This window comes from Cydia splendana, unplaced genomic scaffold, assembly GCF_910591565.1.
Source record: "Cydia splendana unplaced genomic scaffold, ilCydSple1.2 scaffold_104_ctg1, whole genome shotgun sequence".
NCBI classification, from domain to species: Eukaryota; Metazoa; Arthropoda; class Insecta; order Lepidoptera; family Tortricidae; genus Cydia; species Cydia splendana.
The window spans coordinates 232,256-252,427 of NW_026946833.1; the positions used below are offsets into that span (position 1 = coordinate 232,256).

Genomic DNA, 20,172 nt, shown 5'->3' on the forward strand with positions numbered 1-20,172 from the left:
TATGTGTTACTTTATCAAACATTGTCGTTTGTCAATATTACATACAAAATAGCCAAGGGGGCTCGCGGGTCGCAAGTGAGAGGTTCACGGGCCGCCTGTTGCCTACCGCTGTTCTAAATAATAATGAAATACCTAGTAATGTAATGAAGATGTCAAACAGTAATATTAGTACGTAGTAAGTATAGTAATAATTCTAATACCAGTTCTTATGATGTTTCAGTTACACCACCACCATGGCCACTACTGTCTGATCTGTGATCCGTGCTGTGCCTATACGCGAAGACCGTACTCCCGACGATGGCGATGAAAATAACACTGCCGGCTTTTCAAGGAGCTACATTACCAGCTGATAATGCAACTATTACCCAATGCCCCGTACCTACGTAGTATAGAAGAAGACTAAGACTTATCTACTATATAAGCAGAGGCTAGCAAACTAGACTTATTTCCTATGAGGCCATGCTGTGGTAATTATTAAATTCACCTTAGAAAGCTAATGTAAGGCATAAGGATAATAAGGCACATATATTTGAATCGCCTCCTTTACAGGAATAAATTGTGTAATTTATTGTACCTGCTAGTTAAACTAATACACGATTAGCAGCACTAAGAGTTGTATTGGCCAAGTTGACTACGGAGTAATATACCTAGCAGGTACAATAAATTACATTTGTTTCTGGGTGATTTAAAATATGTGTCTTAACCAGACACAGATTGTGCCGATTGTGTTATTAACTATGATTGCATAACTTTGTCTAGTATAGTTCTGAATATTTGACCATCGATATAAATGATGTAGATATACAAAGATAGATAGATAGAATACTTTAAAACTTAAAGATGTATAATGCGTGTGTTTATTTTTTAAGATGTATGTATTGTTCAAAATTCCATGGCAGAATTTTGTTACAAAACAATCAGTGTAGTAGTATAGTATATAACGATAAGCAAACATGTTACTCGTAAAGGAATAATTACACACGAACGAAATATATAAGACTTGTAATGTAAAAATCTAAATGTTATATTATATCTGAGTTGTGTAAACTTCGAAAACTTTTGGCTGTAGCGGCGAACAATTATTTCATGACACGGCAGGCGTGCCTTACTCCATAGAATATGATCGCACGCCTGTCGTGTCATGCGCCACACGTTGAAATCATTGATGACACGCCTGTCGTGCCAACCGCACCGAAACGGTTATAAGTGTACCTATGATAAATAATTTTATAAGGTTAGGTAGGCTATTTTATTTCTTACTCTTGTATGTGCAAATAAACATAGTCAATGATTAGTCAATAATATGTAAATGACATTAGAGTGAGACCAAGATAAGTATGCAGCTATTTTTATAGCACAAACGTGCAAGTGTATTTTAAATTCCAAATTTCTATGAAATTATGTATTTAAATAACATTTGCGCGTCTGTGCTATAAAAATCGCTTAATATCTTGGTCTGACTAACTCTTTTCGAATGTAGACAATAAGGGAGGAGGAGGAAGCTTCTGCCCATTTGCCGCCTGTTTGTGCATGTGCTGCATTCAGCTAGTCCCAAATTTTATTATATTAATATTTAAAATATAATTATACAATTTTAACCCTTTACCAGGCTAACATTTCGAAAATGACAATTGAATGTCTTACTCATCAAAAATAGAACAGATGTTTGAAGTGCCATACGTGGGAAATATAACCCTTAACCCTTAGCCTGGTAAAATTGTTAAATTTTTTACACAAATTAATAAATAAAACAATGTTAATGTGAAGACAAACTTTTTATTGAAAATCTCCCAACTACGTGTTCGACCACTGCCCGACGATCCGCGAGATATAGTCGCGACGCTTCCGTGTACTGATAAAAATAGCTAAATTCAATAAAATATACTTTGCGTATAATTTTATTATTTTTTATTTTAACAAAAATCGGACAAATCTCTATATACATTATACACTTTCAATAAAGAATATTTCAAATCAGTCTAAGCAAATAAAGTTATAAAATTAATGTTAAAAAAAAGACCAAAGTTTTTTCCACCTCATCAGTTCGCGGGTGTATAAGTGGTCGTTGGCTTCGATCACCTTCATCTCCAGCACCACCTCACATTCTTGTGGCTCCTGTTGCGGTTGACCGGGTTGGAGTTGTGATTAGGCGACGGACCGGCGCGGCTGGTAGACTGGGAGTCGAGGGCAGGATAGCCCTATGAGGCGCTGCCAGACATGCTCTGGAGTCTGTGGAAATGTTAATAAAAACAAGAATTATATTTAGATATATACAAATTATTGTATTAAACCATACTCCAGTGAACGGTGTGAAATTGAAATTAAGTTTATATGTCAAATCTAATTATTCTTATTTATTATAATTTAGACATTTGTATACCTTTAAAGCATGACGTATAGGATATATAAGTATGTAGCTAGCCTACTTGGTATCTAGGTAAGTAGGTACCCATGTACCTAGTTGGCGTTGGGCAGACACTTTTATTTCAAATAAAGTATGAAAGTGAAAGAAAATCGTAGATTATCTCATACACAATCAGGATAGTTTCATGAGTACGAAACGTTACTGTGATCCAAATCAGTAAAAATGCCTACCTTTGTTGGCCTCCATATCATTATAGAAATTTCCATTTTCCAGCAATAGCTGGAAGCTATAAGCTTGAACATATTCCTTGCCAGGGTGCTCACTGTAGGTCCATTGTGATTCCCACTAGTCTGGAACTAAAAAAACACATGAATTAGAGCATATTTTTCTAAAATAACCGGCTACAGGAGCCGCGGACAATCAATAGACTATTTGACCTTAAGAACTTACAAAGTAATAAAATAAATTACTTTTGAGAAAATATTAATAATATTGAAAATTATCCTTTAAACTGCTAAAATAATTATTTTATGTAAAAACTACAACTGTTCACTGTTTAACAAGTATCTTATTCTTATTTGTTTCATAAGTCGAGCGAGAGTAACCAAAAGTATGCAATGAAACTACATATGTAGTTTCGAAAGTCATCGGGTAAGTACTAGGAAGTAATTTATATGTTTAAAAGCAACTAAAATAATCAAAAGTAGGTACATTGTGATACATAGTTTCAAAATTTCGTCAAGTACTTCAATTATAACGGTAATTTCTTCTGCTTAGAAAGTTTTTTTTAAAGACAAGATAAAGATTTTCTTACCTTTTCAATGTAAATACAAATTTTATAATATTAAAATATGTGGTACAACAGACAAACATCGGCGACATCAAGACAGCCATGAGACAGTAAACAATGAATTTGACATTGACAGTCTTGACACTACTGCTTAATCTATTAAAATTATATTCGACAAACAGCAAAAAATGTTAAATTGGTATTAAAACTTATTCTACGAAGGTTTTTAGTATCATTGTATGTTATAAGTAAGTAAAACTAATTATTTAAGTATATCTAACTCAGTTTTAAGTAAATTATTAATTTACCGGTTTAATGTCCCAGCGTAGGATGTGAAGTGTGATGCACACTTAACGTTAGGTTCGTTCATTCCATTCACGTCGGTCAATTCTATGGATTCGAAAGACGTAAGCCAAAACGAAAGAGTTTCCCGGTAGGCTTCAGTTGGTTCGTTCGAACTAATTTACGTGCGGATGGCGCTCTATCGTTCGATTTTCACGGTAGGGCCCCAGGGCGAGCGTGTGAAACCGATGGCCGCGGGGCAGAGGCCTCCACCGGCGCGCCAATAGGGCATCGATAGTTTGAAGCGCGCATTTGAGATTTTCGTCTCGGGCCACGCTTTTGTACAAGCGCTGTAATAGTTCGCCCGTATCACCTCCACCGCCACAGGTTTGCCGGGAATGTAAAATGGTATCGCTCAATCGCCGTATCGCGTTGGTGAGAGATAACAACAACGTGTCCAGTTCGTTGTATGTGGAATTTAGTCGCTCGAGGTGCGTTATCAACCACACCCGCTCGAGGGCCGCATTCAGTGTCATTAATATATACCTGACGAAGCATCAGGAGGCTCGGCGGAACGCTTGTCATCGCTGGTTAACACATCACGAGTGTTGGCATCATCACTCTCATCTTTATCACCCATCGCGGTGTAAGGATGGGGAAAACGCAGAAATAAAAGCACGTATACTATTTAGGTACACGTTTACAGATCACTGATTTTATTTAAATTCGCTTTAGATCAAAATAACATGTGATTGACACAATATAATTGGATAAGGAGCCAATAGGTTAGAATATTTTAATTACGATTCATGAGAGCTTGTTGCTAGGCCTACATGAATAAAGTATATTTTGATTGATTGATTTGAATACGTGCACCACCGCGCGCAGCTGTCAACAGAATGACAACTGCCGACCGGACGGCGCCATCTTGCTACCCTATTCGGGGGGAACCCGCTCCTATTTTAATACTACCTTCAACATTTTCATGACTGTCAATGTCAACATAATTTCAAAGATACCCTACGTTTTAATAACAATCATAATATTTTGACGTTTAACCAATCATAACAAACATCATTTGATAACTACCATCATTTACTACAATTTTACGTTCAGTAAATCTAAACAAACAACTAAGTAACCAACATTCGCAAGTAATCTAAAGATCAGAACACGTGTGAGTGCAATATTCGACTGCGCGCCGTCATACCTATACTACTCGTCGGCGTCCGAGGTCTCGTGCACGCGCTGTGTGCACGAGACTTTGATTTATCCCACTAACTAACTAATGATATGAGCTCGTTTAAGTTTGTTTCATTTGTGATGTATAATAGTCTTTATAACATAACGTAAAGTTCGTTACTCGTTATATTGTAATGTTTAGATAGTTATTTCTTCTCTGATATTCTTCACTGTACCTATAATATGGTATTAGTTTGTAATATTTCCGCATAATTGTAAAACATGCTGTGTACACTTGTTTTGGATCTCGTGCTAAATTTAAGCCATAATGTGCAATTGTATTACCCATGATATTGTACGATGTCTGTTTAATGTAGTACCTAATAAAGTAAAATAAAAAATAATTGGCCAAGCACGAAGTCAAGACTACGGTATTCAGAGCACCATACCACAACTCCCTAGGTGGTTTTAAGTTTGGATACTAATACTAATTTATCCCATACAATTTATTGGTGGTAGATTAAAGATTTTATTTACCACCTTGTCGAGTTGATTCATTTATATATCCATACCAAATTACAGCTTTCCAACACTAACAATCAACCTCATCTTGGAGGTGAAATGAGGAAAAATCTTAAGAGTCAAATTTCCGCCAACCGATGTAAAGAACGTTTATATAATATAGGTCTACCGTTTATCTAAAACGTTTGGTGAAGGCACATTTCTAGTAGAAACAAATTATTATGAATTTCTCTGTAATTTGTACAAACCATTTCGTAAAATAACATTCCGCTAAACTGTTGTTTTTACATCTTGCTAGCATCTATAACATATTGAAGTGTATATTCTTCCACTTGTCTGAACATTTTCAATATTATCAAATATTATTGATTCTTTTCTTTCTTTATTGGAGAACTGGCAGTCTCATGGGCCCTTGCCAAAATACAGTAAATATAGATTACAAGTAAAATATTTCATAATACAAAATATTATTAATGCATGATGTACGATGAATAGGCCTTCACGATGCACTGGAGGATAGCTGGAGCAGCAGTACAAAGCGTAATGGCGGCCGAGACCACGAACCGCCGAATGATGTCCAAGAATTGGTTACTTATTCGTATTTCCAGAAGAATTCTTCATTAACTGCACCCCACGGTGGTTCGGCTTGTATGGAGAAAGTGTCAAAAATCGATTTCTCCAAAAGTATCAAAGATACGTTCAAAATAAAAATACGTTTTTGTTAGGTGTTTTAGGGTCTAATAAAAAAACAGTAATAAGAAGTTTTACTTTGTATATAATATCATTAAAAAAAATCGAACTGGTAACAAAATATATATGCAAAATACATACAATTTTAAAGCCTTATAAAAATACAATTAAAAATATATTACAACGTATTCTTCAATAACATAATAAAACCAATACTTAGTATTATTAAAATGTAAAAAATATATATTTAACACTAAAACTTATATATTTACAGAGATACCAATATCGTACAAATTGTGCAACACAAAATATTTCACGTCACGTCTCAGCCACCTTAAAAAACTAATTTAGACTAACTAAAACTTCAAAATAATCTAAAATGTTATTTAAACATCTAATAAACTAAGTACATATTGTGACAATGATTGTTTTTTCTTCTTCCTTCCAAGGCCAGTAATCATAGGGTCCGATAAGAGACTATTTAAGAGATCCGTATTCGTCTTGGTGCGTGACATCTTCTGAGTATTGTTAAGCCTGAACTACTTAATATTTTTATTTGTGTACTCTGTAGCTTCTTCTGAAAGCTATACTATTGGTAACATCACTGTAGCTACATGAATGATTACTTTATGAACAGAAGCTGGCATATAGTACCATTCATATTCTTCTGTAAGTTGCCGGGTCATTTCTAACGCATAATCATTATATTTCACAGAATTTATTTTGTACCCGGAATTAATACACTTTAAAATTGTACCAAATCTATCAATAAGCTCTTTTTAATACCTTTTTAACTTATTATCTAACACTAAAACACTTTCTGTTGACGAGGTCGTACCTATATGTAAGTCTACGGCTTCTACACTATCTAACCACTCGTTATATTAAGCAATAACTTTATCCCTATTTCTTGTTTCTTTCTTCCAAAATGTTGATAAACTTCTTCTTAAACTATTAAGGCGATTATGTTGCAGACTGCTAACATTAATGTTTTCAGCTTTCTCTGGTAGCTTTTGCACAAGTCTTTGGTGCATATTGCGAGCCCTGTCAATATATGAACCATCGGTAGCGCACCACAATTCAAATATGTGCATCCTCAAAAACGTGCAATGAAAACAGGGACCTAAAAAGAAACAAGAATCGCTTGAAAGTGTAACTCAAGATATATTTGTAAAAACACAACTAAATTTCGTAGCGGCTGCTACGAAATTTGTAGAGGGCTTATAGCCTTCAGTAGTGCACGTAAGAGCAAACAAAATACAATGATCCCTTAACTACGCTTTATGGGAAATGCGACGTATATAGTGTCATTGGCGCCATCTGGCGACACAATTTCGAAAGCTACTGTGAATACTCTTAGTATGAAATAACTTGGTAACATGTAACATTAAGAGGTCACGTAGACCCCAAGCTAATCGATCTTATTAAATAAATAACATGCTATTAATAAAAATAAAAAATAATACATACCTTTGTTTACAACTTCCATAATGATGCAATTGATAAAAATTAAAGAATTTCGAAATATGTGCCGTAAACAAACTTTCACTTGACCGTGTCACTGCTAACGGTTTACGCGTGGTCGATGTGCTCACTTCGAGGGTCCGAAAATTAATGATCTACTTAAATAATTTAGAAACTATACATAGTCTCAGGTGGTATGGCTATTAGTTAATAATTTGCCATAGCTAATCTTTACACAAGTCACTATGGCTTTTCTAGACTTATGGCCTACTACGGAACCACCGTGCACCCGTCACACTTGCTATTCACTGCATAATATGCTATCTAAATTATACATTAAACAGCAAAATGCAAAAAATAAATAAAAATGTCTGGAGCACGATCCGCCATGTTCTAAGGATCATTCGACACCTATTGATTCTTTCAAACACCAAAATAGTTGACAATATACGTCAGAATTGGCAAGCAACTTCGAGCATGAAAAACTAAATCCGTCAAAAATACTAGTAGACCGGGAGATAGTGACACATTTTACTGGGTCATTTGTACCAGTATGGCGGTTCGTCAGGGGTCTAAGTACGTAAAGAACGAAATAAAAATGATGGTCATAGCGCTGGTACCGGCGGCCCAATCGCGTGGGCGTTAGTCGAACGTGTCGGATAAAATACGAGTGTCGAACGATTTGTTCCACAAAAATCCTCGTATTATTCGATAGTCCATAAAAAAGAAGTAGACAGTAGCGTAATGCCATACTTCTCCGGTGTGACTTACAGCCCGCCATACTGAGGCGAACACATTAATTAAAAAAAAACAATTCAATCATTTGTGCCAAGCTAATTTTTGCACAGGTGATCATCGTCGAGCAGCCATTCATGGACATCACCATGCCATACTTTTCGGATGGTTCCAAATGGCCGCCATACCGCCGCAAAGGAGTTAATTTTTTTGTTATTGCTAAACGATTTGTACCATCTTGTAATTTTTTTTCAAGACTTTCTGTGTGATCATAAATGGAAATCTCATAATGCCATACCTGTAGGAGGTGGCAAATGTGTACAATATTTTTTTTTTATTTCAAGTATGGTGCCCCTTTTTCCCCCTATTAGAAGTATGTCAAATATAATAATGGTCACATTGCATCATATAATTTCCAAAAATCCAAATGCCATACTGGTACAAATCGTCAAAAAATTGTTTTTTGTTTTAAGTCTTGGCTTAAGTCTCACAGTCGTCCGCCCCGTAGTTATAATCTGAAATATATTTTTTTAGGTACAATTGTATCCAAACAAACAGAATATGATGATGCCATGCTGTAAAAAATTATTTTACGTATACATAGTCGTATTTTTGAAACGTGTCGATTAAATAAGTTTTTCAAGTATGGCAGCACTTTATCCCCCTACTATAAGTATGGCAATTATAATAACGGTCACATTTTATCAAATACTTTCCAAAAATTTAAATGCAATACTGGTACAAATCGTTTAACAAAAAAAAAAATTAACTCCCTTGCGGCGGTATGGCGGCCATTTGGAACCGTCCGAAGAGTATGGCATGGTGATGTCCATGAATGGCTGCTCGACGATGATCACCTGTGCAAAAATTAGCTTGGCACAAATGGTTGAATTGTTTTTTTTTAATTAATGTGTTCGCCTCAGTATGGCGGGCTGTAAGTCACACCGGAGAAGTATGGCATTGCGCTACCGCCTACTTCTTTTTTATGGACTATCGGAAAATACGAGGATTTTTGTGGAACAAATCGTTCGACACTCGTATTTTATCCGACACGTTCGACTAACGCCCACGCGATTGGGCCGCCGGTACCAGCGCTATGACCATCATTTTTCTTTCCTTCATTACATGCTTAGACCCCTGACGAACCGCCATACTGGTACAAATGACCCAGTAAAATGTGTCACTATCTCCCGGTCTATAGGTATTCATACAACCTCATGATAATCTTTGGTATAGATAGATCATTTATTGATAAAAATATAAAAAAAATTACATGTCAATATTTTCTTATTCTATAAGTAGGTACTAATACATTATTATTAATAAGGTACATTTGGTATTATAACAAATTACAATATCTTAAAATAATTTTCTCAAACATGCAATGAAATATTGATGTTATGTTCCTTATAATAGGCTGCGAAGTATGACGTTTCAGAGGGGCTACCGCGAAAACCGAAATTCGCATTTTCGGTATTGGCGGTAGCCCTACAGGTGCGGCTAGGACAAAAGGTCGTTAATGGAATTTCATACACATCTTGCAGGCCTAGGCCGGCAAAGTCCTCTTTTTTAATTTTCATTTCACCGATATTTGTGACACAGCATCGTGGCATTTATCCATTAAAAAAAACTAGAGGCAGTATTTGCTTTATGGTTCGTAATGACACTCTGCCACTACGCCTATAAAAAAAAACAAAAAACAATGTTTGCTATAATTTGCAGTTTTATTTGTATAAAATCAACATGAACTTAATAAATAATACATTCTATAATTTTATAAATTTAAATACACAAATAAAAACGTTTCAAATATTTCATCTAAACGTTAGCGGTAAAGAGGTCTACTCAAACACGCGTAGTTATATTTTTTAAATTGTTATGGAGGTAAAGTTGAAAAATATTCGTTCTGTTTTATTGGATTTATGGTGCGTTGTTGATTTTTTGACTTTAATATGAGTTTCGACGAAATAATGAAATTAATATTAATTGTTATCGTAGGTGTTGGAATTGGCAGCGTAAGCAGAATTGATTTTAATAACTTGCTGCCTCTACCGCCAAGTCAAAGACGAAGTATGTATATGGTTGCTTATGGCAATTTTATTATTTGAGAAACTAAGAAAAATGCCTTACAGTTTATTAGAAACAGTTTTGTGGCATATTATTTTAAATGAATGTAACTACAAATTCGTCAACACTGTGGAAATTATACTTATTTACTCCATGCATAAAGCAACGATGTATGTGAAACATGATATCAACATGAAAGACTATGTAAACTTATGTGACGAAAACGACAGTCAGACGGATACAAGGCGAAAAAATCAAAGATACATGAAAATATACGGGTAGTAAAAATACACGACTCGTGTAAAACATACGCGTGATAATGATATAGGTACGTGTTGGTTATATTTTGGGTGTAGTTTACTTTTAGTTTTTTCTATAAATAAAACTAGGGTTTCGTGGATTTTTTATTTTATTTATTTCATTGCATGTTTGAGAAAAGCACTATACATACCTCGGCGGGAAAAGGGGTTGCCCGCGCTCAGACCTATCCGGTCTATATGTCTTCGGCCGGCAACCCCTTTCGTCCCGGCCTCTGTAGTAATGTACTATTATTTAACAGGTGGATAGATGGGTCAGTGACTTGTAGCAGTTTACGAATTCGTCAATACTGTAGCACGCCATGTCCAACAATATCAGTTTAAGTTTTTTCTCAAATATTGAGTCCGAAGTAGCTTTTAACTCTTCGTCTAGAGTATTGTAAAGTTTTATGCCTACTATGTGTAAGGATTTCCTAGACTTTGCTAGACGTCGCGGTGGCACGTATAGGAGGTTGCGTCTACGCGTTACAGTCTGGAGTTTTTGGTGATTAGAGGGAATCCATTCGAGATTGCTTCGTATGTACTTGCATTCTTCGAGTACATATACAGAAGGTAACGTGAGAATTTTCAGCTGCTTAAACAACTCCTTAGCATGGTAGTCTGAGGGTTTTTTAGCCATGATACGGATTGCACGTTTTTGTAGTTTAAAAACTTTTTCACGTTCCGCACATGTTGCCCATAGGTCCACACCGTAGACTAATATCGAATGAAAGTACCCAAAGTATGCTGTTTTTAGATTGTCTTCAGAGACGCTGTGGGTAAGTCTAGACAAGGCAAAACATGCTGAGGAGAGTTTTTTGCAGATTGCTTCTATGTGGGGAGACCATGTTAGACCAGCATCAATTTTGAACCCTAGGTATTTAACCTCGCTTACTTGAGGTACAGGCGTGTCATTTATTGTAATATTAAATCGCTCTTTTAAGTTATTTTTGAGTCGGAAGTACATTATGTTTGTTTTTTCGATATTAAGGAGCATGCCATTTGCTGTAAACCAGTCTGAGATATTCTGCATGGTTCGCGAGAGTTTAGATTCTAAATTACTAGAATTTTCTGCAGTGACTATGATGAACGTGTCATCAGCAAACATAACGTACTCCGCATCGTCGGAGGCGGAGGTGATGTCATTAACAAGGATTAGAAATAGGTTGTTTCCTGTCACCGATCCCTGGGGCACAGCACTGTCACCTATTTCTTCAAAATCAGATTTATGCGCTTGAACATACGTGCTTTGTTTCCGCCCGTTTAGGAAGGACTTGATTGTACGAGCGAACGAACCGTTTATGCCGTACTGTGACAGCTTCAAGAGAAGGGATGAGTGGTCTACCATTTCGAAGGCACGCGACAAGTCACAGAAAATTGCTGCGACATGTCGCCTGTCCTCGAGGTGTGACATGACGCGCGACACTAGATCCCGAGTCGCGTCTACGGTCGAGCGCCCCGGTTGATACGCGTATTGTTGCGCGTTTAGTAAATTATTATTAGTTAAGTATTTCATTAAATTGACACTCATTAAATGTTCAAACACTTTAGACATGACGGGTATCAAAGATATAGGTCTATAACATTTAAGTTCGTCCATATCCCCCTTACCCTTGTAGACGGGTTGAACCTTAATTACCTTTAGAGAATCGGGATATACACCGTTTATTACACATTTATTAAATAATGCAAGTAGTAATGACACTACTACAGGTGGTAGATAATCCAAAATATAGGTCGACATATCATTGACATCTTTCGAATGTTTCCTTTTTATGTGTTTTAAGGCTGTTAAAATATCAACAAGGGTAAACGGAATAAATTCAAACGTAGGGATTCGCGATGGTAAATACTTGTTTAGATAACTGAGTGAGTCGGATGTCCGGAGCCTGTTGTTGTGTGAGTGGCCATGCGTGTAGTAGTGGCTAAGCCAGGCGGCGGTGGTGGCGGCTCGCTCAGCTGTGCTCGCGCCAGCTGATCGACTCACCAATACATCCAGTGCCCTTGTTTTATTTTTATTGTTGCATGTTTCGGACGCAATTATTCGCCATATACTACGAGAGATATTATCTTTGCTATTTGAGATTTCATTGTTTAAATAAACACTACGAGCTAATTGAGCTAAAACTACTTGACTTTCCAGCTGAGCTAAAGTCGTGTGCGGTTAAATTATGTAACGATCCTGAGCATAGAGTAGCGCTAGATAACATGTATAGTTCCATAATTAACACGCTAACGGGGGCGGCAAGAAGGTCGAGTAAGGCGAGGAGGAGCAAACAAGGTAGGCAAGTAGTTGGCTGGAATAAATACGTAGCTAATGTTCACAGGGATGCGAGAGAAAAATTCTTAATTTGGGTAGCTGCAAATAAGCCTAAACAGGGTGCGGTATACCAAGATATGTGCGAAACCAGAAAGCTTTTTAAGTCCAAGCTGAAATGGTGCCAGGACAGGCAAGAACAAATAAAAAGTGATATTCTCGCCTCTAACCGGGCCGCCAAGGACTTTAAAGCTTTTTGGAAAAACACTAATAAAATGAATGTTCGGCCTAGTATCCCTGTGAGCGTGGGCGGAGAGTGTGACAGGAAATCAATAGCCGATAATTTTAGCAAGGTATTCGCGTTAACCCCGCTGCTCAAATCGTCCCTTAAGGAGGTGAATGGTGCTGAGACTATCGCTGACGAAATTTCCCTGAGCTTTACTACCAAAGAAGTTACAGACATTATCAATTCCATGCAAAGGGGTAAATCGCCGGGGCATGATGGGCTCAGCATAGAGCACCTCAAACATGCAGGGGGTCACCTGCCGCGTATTTTGGCTGTGTTTTACACGCTTTGCCTGAGGCACGCGTATCTACCTAGTAGGCTTACTCAGACAGTAGTGATCCCGCTAGTGAAGAATAAAACGGGAGACTTATCGGACATGGGTAACTACAGGCCCATCTCACTAGCAACAGTACTTGCAAAAGTGCTCGACAGCTTGCTTAACGCGCAACTATGTAAACATGTTAAGCTCCATGACGCACAATTTGGGTTTAGGCAAGGTTTGTCGACGGAAAGTGCGATCTTGTGCCTTAAGCAAGCTGTCAAGTTCTACACGGATAGAAACACGCCAGTATATGCGTGTTTTCTAGACTTGTCCAAGGCCTTTGACCTGGTTTTTTATGATATACTATGGGAAAAGTTGGAAAGAACCAGTCTACCAAGAGAATGCATTTCATTACTTAAATATTGGTACAAAAACCAGGTCAATAGAGTGAGATGGGCGGGTGTGGACTCAGAGGAGTATAAACTACAGTGTGGGGTAAGGCAGGGCGGGCTGTCATCTCCAATCCTGTTTAACCTATATATTAACGAGTTGATTGAGGGTCTCAGCAGTAAACGTGTCGGCTGTCATATAGGAGACACATGTTTCAATAATATCAGTTATGCGGACGACATGGTCCTGTTGGGACCGTCAATCGACTCGTTGAAGCAACTTGTGAGGATGTGTGAGGGATACGCTCAACAGCACGGCCTTAAATACAATGCCACCAAAAGTGAGCTGCTCATCTTTAAGGCACGAAAATATAATACAAGCACTATGCCTCAGATCGAGCTGGGGGGTGTGTCCCTTAAAATAGTTGACAAGGTCAAATATCTAGGTCATATGCTCACTATAGAACTAAAAGATGATACAGATATGGAAAGGGAAAGAAGAGCGATGGTTGTAAGAGGCAATATGATCGCCCGCAGGTTTGCACGGTGTAACGAACAGGTGAAACTGACACTCTTTAAAGCTTACTGTCAAACGTTTTACACGTGCAGCCTGTGGGTGAAATTTACGCAGAAGGCCTACAACACAATACGCATACAATATAATAACATCCTCAGGATGCTGTTGAGGCTGCCGAAGCACTGCAGTGCATCTGGCATGTTTGCCGAAGCAAGGGCGGACGACTTTTTTGCTATTAGGCGAAAAAGAATAGCCTCACTGCTGAAACGTGTGCGCGGCAGTAGCAACAGCATGCTGAGGTGTATGGCCGAACGTCTAGACTGCCCGCTAACAAAGTATTGGGTTGAGGTAGTGGTAGGGAGGGACAAGTAGTCCTAATAGTCGGGGTGGTTTTGATTTTAATTTTAGTTTTTTTTTTTTTTTTGTTTTATATACTTGTCGAATACCGATGGTCTCAAAGGGCGGTGGGCGCGTGGGGTAGTACGATAATGTATTACTTCACAGCTAAACCAGTATGCTACCATTGCTACCAGTGCATGAAATAAACATTAGGACTCGTTAACCATACTAGTGCCTACCATATTTTAGTACTAAATAAAAAAAAAGAACTAATCGCTATTAGGAGGTTAGCTGATTAAAAATTGAAAATAAAAAGATCACATGAAACCGTTTAAATGTTTATTCAATTCAAACTAGGCCGGCTCCAACCGTACATATCTGACCTGAGAAGATTTAGCCCTATATGGGACCGGCAACAAACTCAGAGGGACAAATCTTTTCAAAACAAGTTAAAACAACACATAACACATCATTTCTTTATTTCACAAAAGTAAGCTTCTAATGAAACATAAGAAATCAAAATAACACTTGAAATAAAACACTTAGCTAAATGGTTAAAGAACGCGGGATTCTACAAGCTATCAGAATAATCCTTCAGGTATAAACCTTCAGGAACGTAGCGAGTTAGGCACGAGGTTGGCTAACGAGTACGTCCGATCTCTAGCGCGGTCCGATCCAGAAGAAATACCAGCGGCGGAGCCTCTCCGCTCCCGCCTCAGTCAAGTTGGTAAACCTGCTCGACCAGTCTACCAACATACCGACAAAAATACCAACTCGTGCCTACGCTCACTCGAGAGAAACCTCTCGACGTTCCAAAGCCTTCTACCTGTCATTTTAGTTCAACAACACGCCAATAGATGGCGTTACTCTCTACGCGACTTTATTTCAACAATGCGCCAATAGATGGCGTTACTCTCTACGCAACTTTATTTATTTCGTTACAATCAAATAACATGTAGCTCAACATTGCTAATCGATTTTATACAGGCGTCTAAAATAATGAACTATAACGCTGCAATACGTCTTTCTGATGTCAGGGTCCGACATACTTTTATTTTCTCTGCATTGTTTTTATTTTCTTTGTGTACACTAACCTTTAGGCAATTAAGATGAATGTTACTAACACTCCTATGGACTTTGATGGTCTGCAATAAACGATTTTTATTTTTTATTTATTTATTTAATCTTAACACTGTGACGTACCGTTGTTCGACCGATAATAAATTATTGGACAATGACTCGTCGTGTGGATTTAATACACATTTTGTTTTCAAGTGACGGACTTCGTTTCGTACTTTGCGTACGACATTGTCCGTACGTACATTCCATTGTACTTACATTGTCACTGACCCATCTACTTATATGCGATTTGACAGGGTACTTTTTTAATGGAAAATTGATTTCAAAACAGTGTTTGATAACATTGAATACTCGGTCAAGTTGTTTACTTGGGCACGAATTGCTGTTTATAATTCTATCCCAGTTATATAAATCTAGGTATTTACAGAAGTTATTTTTATTAGGTTCTGAGAACAGACGTTTCAAAACTGTGTGATTTAAGTGTACATTTTTATTTATTAACTAGACGGGCCCGCAGTTCCGCTCGCGTAAATGAAATAAAGAGTTTGTCTTATGTTTAGTTAAATACCGATATTATTATGTATTGAACCCTGCCAGGGTTTATAACTGTGATAGGGACTTCTTATTTGTAACCGATATTTGGATAACTTACTTCGCAAATTTCTCAAAAAATTATGTGATTTGATAAAAGGCAAGATTGTAGTTTTTCATCTACGTAGGTATTTATTTAAAATTTGTTTCAACATAAAATTATGGGGTTGCATTTGAATTACGCATTATAGGGAGGGGGGAGGGAGTAGGACCCCCCCCCCCCCCCCCGAACCCATCCCCAAAGTTAGGAAATCAATAGTTATTACCACGACAATATTTTTTGAGGTTATGTTCAATAATACAACCAAAGCGTACGAAAGGGTCACCAATTTGGAATTTTGTATACATATTTTTGAGCACTTTGTCCGTATACATGTTTTTGAGCACTTTGTCCGTATACATGTTTTTGACCACTGTATTTCTTTTTTGACAGCGAGTCGGGTGTGTTGTGAAAGCAAGATACCTAACACTCCTCCTCGCTTCGCTCGTCGTCGTACCTAACGGTGACTCTGGCACTGTATTTCGTTTTTGACAGCGAGTCAGGTGTGTTGTGAACGCAACTTCAAACACGTATAAAAAAACTACGCGTCTCCTAGACACAAATCGGGTGTCATTTGAAAGGGGTGACCAACCCCTATAAAATGCCACCCTTCCCCCCGCCCCTCCCTATAATGCGTGATTCAAATGCTAACCCAAAATTATTATTTATTTTTATAAGCCTAATTGCAAACACGTTCATTAGAATAATTTCCGCCTTAAGACGAATATGTACGACCACCGCCCATAAATCGCAAAATTATTATTTATTTTTATAAGCCCAATTGCAAACACGTTCATTAGAATAATTTCCGCCTTAAGACGAATATGTACGACCACCGCCCATAAATCGCATTTTCATACAAATGTAAATAGTCCCCATTTCCCTGTCTGGATATTGACATTACTTACGACGGTGACGCAACGACCGAAAATGAGTCCTGGCTTCCGACACCAGATCACACCATGTTTCCCGGTCTTGCGATAGCTCTCGCCAGTCGCCATGGCCGAGGTTGATCAGATCTTGAGCAACCCTTGAGCTCCAAAATATCTGAGCATGCACTTTAACTACATTATAATTTACATTGTTCAGATATTTGTGAATACCTCAGTCGTTCCGATATATCTGATGGTGACTGTTCAGCAAGAAGAAAAAATCCTACCTGGTCGAGTCGCATCGTATTACGCGAGAAAACAGTTCCCGAATTGGTTATATCTGTAAAGTCATTAAAGTATAATTATCACACACACATTATTACGGGCACCATCCCTTAAACTGATGGGTTCTCTGGCCCATCTCGGCAGCCCGTTCCCCGGACGAATGGCAATGTTTGCCGAAGCCGTGAAAGTCAATCTGAATAATATAACTCAAAAAAAAATTTAAAACAATAAAATACAAATTATTAACACGCTAATCATACGATAATATTAATTTGATGGATATGTCATAAATGGCATAAGGCACTCGTATGGGCTATGGACTAAGGTTGAGGTTGGCAGCACTTTTTATTTTACTTCGTGTAAAAAAACTGAGAAATACCTGTATACCAACATAACAAACATAATTTAGGTTACTTTAACTTACGGATAATTTGGTCTAGTATGTAGCACCTCCAAACGAAAACAACCGAGAGTTGCCGAAAATGGGCGATCATCGTAAAATCAAGATTGTTATGAAAATTTCTTTTACTTATTGTAAATTAAATACGCATCGAAAGCGATAGTTTTTATGCTCTAGTTTTATTCTCATATGTAGATAATAGATTTAAACAGTTTTTTCTTATCATACGTGCGTTGTATTCGAGATACGTGTCAAAAATGTTTTTAGAAATTTGTAAGGCGCCATCTCTCTTCTTCACTCGTTTTTTATCCCGTTCTGGTTTTTCAATTTTATATACAGGGCGAAATCTAGGTCGTGATTCAAACCTATTGTACTTAACTCGGTAAATTAATGCGATGTTAGGTATAAAGTTAATGTTTAACTAATTGCAGCTATTCATTAATTAATCAGCAATTTAAGTATCCCAGTTAAAAACACAAATTATGGTTACCTTACAATTAATGTTAAAACCTATTTATTAAACAACTGATTAGATGAGTAAGAAATGTCAACCGTCACTGTTATGACAAAGTAGATATGAGCGCCGCGCCGGCGCGCCGCCGCCGCCGACAAAATTTACGCGCCGCCGCCGCCGACGCTGCGCTATCGGCGTGGCATCGGCGTGACCTTGTTAGATACTACTACTTTCAGAATCAGATAATATATATTTTATCTAGTTTAGATCTTTAACGGCGCCAGTCTGAATAGCTTATAGACATTCAAAAGGTATTTTAGGTCCATATAATTCTAAAATATCGATGGTAAATTCAAACTTTTCTGTTTGGTAACCGCGCTACTAGTGTTAGAGCAACGAAATGACTAATTTTGCCAGCTGGCTAGCTCATCCGTCATTCACCGCGAATTCAATTATTGCAAGCATGGTTTAAATGTCTTAAAAAGGTGTAAAAGGGGGTTAATTTCAGATATTAAGCGTTTTCACGCCCAAAGGTCCGGCCGTTGGCTTTGCACGGAAGGCATCGGAAACGGAATCAGGTCTCATTTTAAGCTTGGCCATTGTTCAAATTTCAAGCTTTGCTCTCTCGCAGACCAATCTTTGGCCTCGCATCGCTCGCATAGAAGTAAGCCGCTATCTGAACCTCCAAGTTTTCGGCCCTGTTTGGAGCGTAACTTTTGGCCTCGCTTTTAAAATGCTTGGTTCTTCTCCAATCTTAGCTCCACTACAGCATGGCCTTTGGCCTCGCACGAATGCACCTACAGGAGAGCCCCAGAGGTCTTTAACACTGTGGCCACGGTCTTTATCGGCCTTCGGTCTTGCTTACACTGGACCAATTCCAAGCTCTGCCTTCTTGCAGCTTGGCCTTCGGCCTCGCACAGAAGCGCGCCGTAATCGGCACTCAGCGCATTCGGCCGTCAGCCAAGCTCACACTTGGCGTTAGCTGTATGCTTACCTGCAGCTCAGCCTCTGGCCTCGGATGGGAAGGCGTCGGAATCTGGTCTTCGGTGTTACGTGGAGCTCGGCCTTGGGCCTCACTTTTTGAAATAAACTGGTTTGTTGGGTCGATATTGGTTAATAACGGAGCTTGATTTTCCTCACTGCGGCTCTTTGGACAGTCGACCAGATGTTTCCCTGATACAGTCAATCCGCTACTTTTTACTTAGCACAATAGATAAGGGCCTCGCAAAGATCTTCCGGCCAGGGCCTCGCCAAGATTAAGACCGCCTTTGATACCGCTCGATACCGTTTATACTATATAAAATTTTTTTCGTACCTTTATTCAAAAAAATGCACTTATTTTATAACTTTCTTACAGCAAAAACGTGTAAATTCGGTAAAATTTTGGTTTGAATTCTTTTTTCATTAATCAAAGGTGTTTCAAGGCCACGCCGCCGATTCGCCGCCGCCGCCGACCGATTTTGACCGGCGCGCCGCCGCCGGCTAAATGCCTATCGGCGCTCATATCTATGACAAAGTCAAAACTTTAAAATAAATAAAATCATTCAAGGATTGTACATTGAATTCATTAATTCTGGCAATTCTAAAGATAATTAAGCATAAAAATGCCCGCGGCATATCTGTTTTCAAATGTTGAGCGGTCTGACATGGTATTGTTTTATTACCAAGCACGTCGTGCTACCACTGCTCGGGATTTATTTATTTATTTACTGCAAGAAGTGCCGGAACATTACTTGCATAACTTACACTATCAACACGATGGTGCTCCGGCTCGTTTTGAACATCGAGTACGCAATTACCTCGATGAACAGTTCCCGGGACGTTGCATGGATTGGCCGCGGCGGACCCGTGGCATGGCCTCCTCGTAGTCCCGACCTGACGCCCTTGGATTTTTTTTCTCTGGGGCGAAATCAAAAGATTGGTATACGAACAAGAGTCCAACACTATCCTTCGATAGTTCGATAGCTTCGTCAGCGAGTTATTGGAGCATTTGAAAGTGTGAAAATG

At 38.2% G+C, this 20,172-nt stretch overlaps 2 long non-coding RNA genes across 2 annotated transcripts in view; both read left to right on the top strand.

Moving 5' to 3' along the window:
* Window positions 1-20,172, top strand: part of LOC134805412 (uncharacterized) — a 172,081-nt gene that overhangs the window by 133,816 nt on the left and 18,093 nt on the right. The gene's annotated exons all lie outside the window — the stretch shown is intronic.
* LOC134805414 (uncharacterized) lies at window positions 1,223-3,664 on the top strand. Its single transcript, XR_010146285.1, has 3 exons — window positions 1,223-1,532; window positions 1,663-1,711; window positions 3,485-3,664. It is a non-coding gene; the product is annotated as an uncharacterized LOC134805414 (long non-coding RNA).